Source organism: Marmota marmota, unplaced genomic scaffold, assembly GCF_001458135.2.
Source record: "Marmota marmota marmota unplaced genomic scaffold, marMar, whole genome shotgun sequence".
Taxonomy (NCBI): domain Eukaryota; kingdom Metazoa; phylum Chordata; class Mammalia; order Rodentia; family Sciuridae; genus Marmota; species Marmota marmota.
The window spans coordinates 7,497,043-7,502,861 of NW_026000077.1; the positions used below are offsets into that span (position 1 = coordinate 7,497,043).

At 40.2% G+C, this 5,819-nt stretch overlaps 1 long non-coding RNA gene across 1 annotated transcript; it reads right to left on the reverse strand.

Moving 5' to 3' along the window:
• Positions 1 to 1,615: 1,615 nt before the first annotated feature.
• Positions 1,616 to 4,047, reverse strand: LOC125620193. The gene is made up of 3 exons (XR_007351790.1): positions 3,991 to 4,047; positions 3,674 to 3,782; positions 1,616 to 3,052 (listed from the first exon to the last, which is right to left on the reverse strand). It is a non-coding gene; the product is annotated as an uncharacterized LOC125620193 (long non-coding RNA).
• Positions 4,048 to 5,819: the final 1,772 nt, after the last annotated feature.

Genomic DNA, 5,819 nt, shown 5'->3' on the forward strand with positions numbered 1-5,819 from the left:
TAATCTCTGCCATGATGCAGCCTGGGGGCTCTAGAATGATGTTCTAAGCATGCCCTGATCTCTGGACTGATTCAAGTTTCATGAACATGCTCACTCCCCATCTCCACACCAAAGGATCTGCACTCACTGCTTCCTCTGCTTGGAACATTCTTTCCTCTTTTTCTCTCTTCCCCTGAAAGGATCAAAGGGCCAAGTTAACCTCTATGCCATCTTGAGGTTTCATATAGAGCTTCTCTCTCTCAAAGAAACCTTCCTACTCCCCTTCCTCCTCGCCCCACAAGTTCTTTTGTTAAAGACTCTCAAAGAACCAGTTCTACAGTCTGCTTATGCTAGGTTATAATTATTCCCTTATTTGTGGGATTACTTGATGCTTGTTACCTCCACTAGAAGTAAACTCCATGAATGCAAGGACCTCAGTACCACCCCCAACTTGTCTCAGTATCAGTTATGTCAGGTTTGGGGAAAGACTGAATGAGGAGTGGGAAATGAATGAGTGCATCCCCTCTCCTTTCTCCCTCTGCCACCCAAGGGTCCTAAAGTGGCATTCCCTGTGACCTAGGGTCACCTCCCTTAAATACCTCCTCCAGATTTTGCCTACAGTGCCACATTCCACAGACTCAAAATCCAGCCCTTTGGACTGTTTGGGGGATGGACAGCACTTCCTGTGTCCTTCTCTCTGGCCCCAGATATCCTTAATCACTCACTGCAGGAAACAGATGCTTGAGGATTGGGGACCAGAGGTGAGACAAGTTCTCTAGGTCCCATTCAGCCTATCTCACCTTCAGGGTTAGTGGGAACTACTGGTTTTTGTTATTGCTATTTTTCCGGTGCCTAGGATCAAATCCAGGATTATTCTAGTATATGCTCTTCCACTGAGCTACAACCCAGCCCTGTTGGTGTTTTTAAAGTAAATTTCCTGGTTAATTAGAAGCAATAGGGAAGGGGTCCATTAATGCTCCCTCTAGCCTACCTATCATCTAAACTTGCTTTTTATTTCACTGCTACTTAATCTCTCTCTCCTTGATGAAATTGGTTCTTTTAATTTTTCCTGGTTTCCAAGTATATTAGTTTCCTATTGCTGCTGTACAAATTAATCACTCTTATGGTGTTACTTTTTGCAGGCCTAAAGGGGCCCCAGGGTGCAGGCTGGGTTGCTTAGAAATTGCTTGTTTTGCATTCCAAGGGTTCATGGGTATTTCCTGTATCCCAATGGTTTATGGTGCTTTTCTTTTGAGACTTATATGTTTTTATTTCTCTGCAGCCCCACATTCCTTTATCATCCCTAATAGTTATTGTAACACCCAAGCCTTTTGCATTGTTTCTGAATTGAATATAATGAGTTAAGGAATTGAAGGACCTTAAGCTTCTCATGGTGGCACATGCCTATAATCCCAGAGACTCAGGAGACTGAGGCAGGAGGATTACAAGTTCAAGGCCAGCCTACGAAATTTCGGGAGACCCTGTCTCAAAATAAAAAATAAAAAGAACTAGGGGTGTGGCTCAGTAGTAGAGCATCTCTAGGTTCAATCTCCCCATCACTCAAAATAAATAAACAATAAAAAGAGCTGAGGCTATAGGACAGAGCACACACCTGGGTTCAATCTCCAGTACTGCAAAAATAAATAAATAGATAGATAGATAGATAAAATAAAAATGAGAAGAAAATAAATTGGAGGACCTTAAATTTCACTTTCATTTTGAAAAGTACAAAAGACAGCACATTAGAAGTTTAATTAGACATTTAAAGAATCCATAAACCAGGCCTGGAGGCACACACATGTAATCCCAGCTATTTAAGAAGTGGAGGCACGAGGATTACAAATTCTGTTACTCCAGTCAAGTCAAGGACCCTGTTTGGATCCCAGTTGGTTAAATTTAGCTGTCCATCCACATTGGAAATAAGTAAACAACATTAAAAGGGAAAAGGAATTTCATGCAGTTTGGCCAAACTGGGGAGAAGCAGCTACATTACTTCTCTGCTAATCCTACAAAAGTGGTTACAATTTCCAGAAACAAAAGCCAGGTAATAAAAATATGTAGATTTACTTAGGCTATGCGGGCCAGAGGACATGCCAGTTTCAGCTTTCTTGGTACCATGCAGGCAAGGGGGTAATTTTTTTCTTAGCAGGACAACGTTCAGGAGCTGTTTCAGTTCAAGGCCATCCTGGAAACCTCAGCAAGATCCTGTCTCAAGATAAGGTAAAAAGTGCTGGGGATGTAGCTCAGTGGCAGAGCACTTGTTTACCATGTGCTAAGGCCCAGGTTACAATCCCCTCCCCTGACACCCCCAGCACAGAGAAAGAGAAAGAAACAAAAGGGGCTATGAACTCAAATTCATCCACTTATTGCCATATAACCTTCAGTAAATCATTTTACTTCTCTAAATTACAAAGTAGGAATAAATACAACAATGCATCTCAGATTTACCATCAATGAAATGAGAATAATTATGCTACTTATCCCATAGAACTATTGTAAAGATCTGTTGAGTTATACTCACCTAGCACTTAAAATTGATTAGCAAATATTTGTATTGTTATTATAGCTAGTTTGTATTTTATCACCATGCCTAATCCATGTAAAATACAGGTTTTCATAAAAAGGTTCATGGGATCCTAAAAGGGTCATGAATTGGCATCAGGAGGTGCATGAATCATTTAAATTACGTGCAAGCTTAGAAGGTGAGAGAGCTTGTAGCTTTTCAGGTTCTTATAGAGTTTCAAAACACAGGTAGTTGAAATTAAAGACTTGAGACACCTGAGGGAAGTTCTCTGATTAGTAAACTTGCAAGGTAGCAAAAAACCTCTGGCTCTAACCTCTAGTCAATACATTTAAAATGTGATTGTTAATAGTTAGGGTTGTAGCCCAGCGGCAGAACATTTGTTTAGCTTGCACAAGGCCCTGGGTTCAATCTCCAGACCCAAATAGGCAGATAGATAGATAGATAAATAAATACACACATACATAAATAAATAATTTTAAACCAAGTATGGTGGTGTACTCCTGTAATCCCAGCATCTCTGGAGGATCATAACTTCAAGGCCATCCTGGCCTGAAAAAAAAGAAAGGAAGAAAGTTAAGAGCTGGGGATGTAGCTCAGTGGTAGGGCATTCCTGGGTTCAATCTCCAGTACTGCAAAAATAAACTAATAATAACAATAAAATAAATTGGAGGACCTTAGATTTCATTTTGGAAGTCTCAAAAGACAGCACTATTAGAAATTTAACTAGACCCTTAAAGAAGCTATAAACAGGCCTGGAGGCATACACCTGTAATTCCAGCTACTCAAGAGGTGGGGGAGGAGGCTCCCAAGAAAAACATGTGATTTTATAAGAGCCCTACTATTAATCAAAGTTTCAGGGACCATCAAGATCCTAATTAATCAAAAAAATCAGTGAGCAAACCAGAATGCCAGGGATTGTTTGTCTAGTAACTAAAACACTTGTTCCACCGGGTGCGGTGGTACATGCCTGTAATCGCAGCAGCTCGGGAGGCTGAAGCAGGAAGATTTAGAGTTCAAAACCAGCCTCAGCAAAAGTGAGGCACTGAGCAACTCAGTGAAACCCTGTCTCTAAATAAAATACAAACTAGGGCTGGGGTCGTGGCTCAGTGGTTGGGTGCTCCTGTGTTCAATCTCCAGCACCAAAATAAGTAAATCAATGAAATAAAATACCTGTTTTCCTTATTCATTTTCCTGATGGAGGTGCCTGAGCACGATTGACAGGGCTGTCAACCTATAGAAAACAGGACCACTTGGTAGCTTCTTACAGGCATCAGGGTATCTGGAGAATAAATTACTTACTCAGAACAATGGTAAAGAAATCCAGGTATACAATTAGAAGAGATGTTTGTATATGGACTATGATAAAATGTAATGAATTGTCCCTGTACCATATCAAAACAACCTCACTAATGCCCATATCATTCCTGTCACATGTACAGTCTTCCCCTCTTTCTCTTGGAGTATTACTGTGTAAAAGCAAGACCTACCTTAGCTCATCTTTTTGAACATGCAGACAAGCTCTTTCTATTCATGAATTCTTTCTGCAGAAAAGAAATAATATGATTGATTATGTTACAGGATTTTTTTTTCTTTTTTTGGAGTGCTGGGGATTGAACCCAGGGCCCCACACATGTTTGACAGTACTTCACCACTGAGCTACGTACCCAGCCCACTTTTTTTCTTTTTTAACAATCAGTTGCATTTTGATGAAACAGTATTCGTCTTACCTTAATTTCAATTGGTATTTCCCAAAACTCTCTTTTCAGATATTCACTTTCTCTCGGGGTGATGACTTTCTCAGGTAGTTCATTCATTATTCATTGATTGGTTCTAGGTTTTCTGTCACAGTTGCCTTTTCATTACTAAGTCACTTCCTATGTCAACCAGAAGAATCCACCTCCCTGCTAATTGCTATCATTATTGTCATCATCATCACCATAAGGATAATAAAAACAACTCTGTAAAGAGGAGTTTTGTGTGTGTGTATGTTAATAGAGCCATCCTTTTTTCACCAACCCTTGGTACTTGTGATTGAATCCAGGGTCCTCTACCACTAAGCTACTGTACACATAAGCTACATCCCTAGTTCTTTGGATTTTTCATTTTGAGACAAGATCTTTCTAAGGTTCTGAGGGTGTAGTGACACCCTCAGTTGTTGAATCTGGCCTTTGAATTTGTGGCCTAAGCCTCCTGAGTTGCTGGAATTACAGGCATGCACCACTACACCCAGGCTGAAACTCTTTTTAAGAAAGGGGATAATACTAGTCCCCTTCTTAAAACTAACCACACTTACCTAGCAGGCAGGAGACCCAGAGTTCAATTCCCAGTACCATTAAAAAGAAGAAAAAGAAAGAAAGAAAAAAAATCTAATGCAAACTTCTAGGATTGCTAAACTGCTAGTATATACAGCTGACTCTTATATTCGTTGCTAACGTGCAACATTCTTTCCTCATTTTGCCTTTATGGAAATGAATCAACCCCCCAGGAAAATAGTGACACAGATTACCAGGGACACCAGAGGATACTTCAGTCCACACTTGATCTCCTCAGACATCTGAGTCAATAAATTCCTTTTTTTCTTTTAACTATTTTATTAAACATATATATTTTATGGTGTGGGGGACCAAACCTAGGTCCTCACACATGCTAAAAACCATACTGTACACTGAACTAAACCAAGGCCTGAATAGCGTTGTGATCAGGCTTGAGACAGGGTCTTGCTGAGTTACCCCAGCTGGTCTCAGCCTCCCAAATTGCTAGGATTATGGGTGGGTTCCACTGGATCTAGCACATTGTCCTGTTTTATATTCTTCTTCTTATTTATCATGTCCTGAGATTATCATGTTCATTTTTTTTGCTTATTTTTTTTTATTTTTATTTTTTTGTCCCATCAGAATACAAGCTCCTTAAGAACAGAGATTTTCTCAGTCAGAATTTCATTTTCAGCACCTTTAGGAGTGCCTGGCTCATGAGAGGGTGTCAGTAATAGACACTGATTGATTGACTGAATGAATGAGTGAGTGAAAATCAAGCAGTACAGATTCTAATTGTGCCCCCCCACACTGGAAATTTAACTCAGGGGCACTTTACCACTGAGCTACACCCATAGCCCTTTTGTTTGTTTGTTTGTTTTTATTTGAGACAGGTTCTAAGTTGCTTAGGGCCTTTCTTTCTTTCTTCCTTTTCTTTTTTTGGCTGGGGGTGGGAGGTACCAGGGCTCAAACCCAGGGTCGCTTAACCACTGAACCACATTCTCATCCCTTTTTATTTTTTGAAACAGGGTCTTGCTAAATTGCTTAAGGCCTTGTTAAGCTGA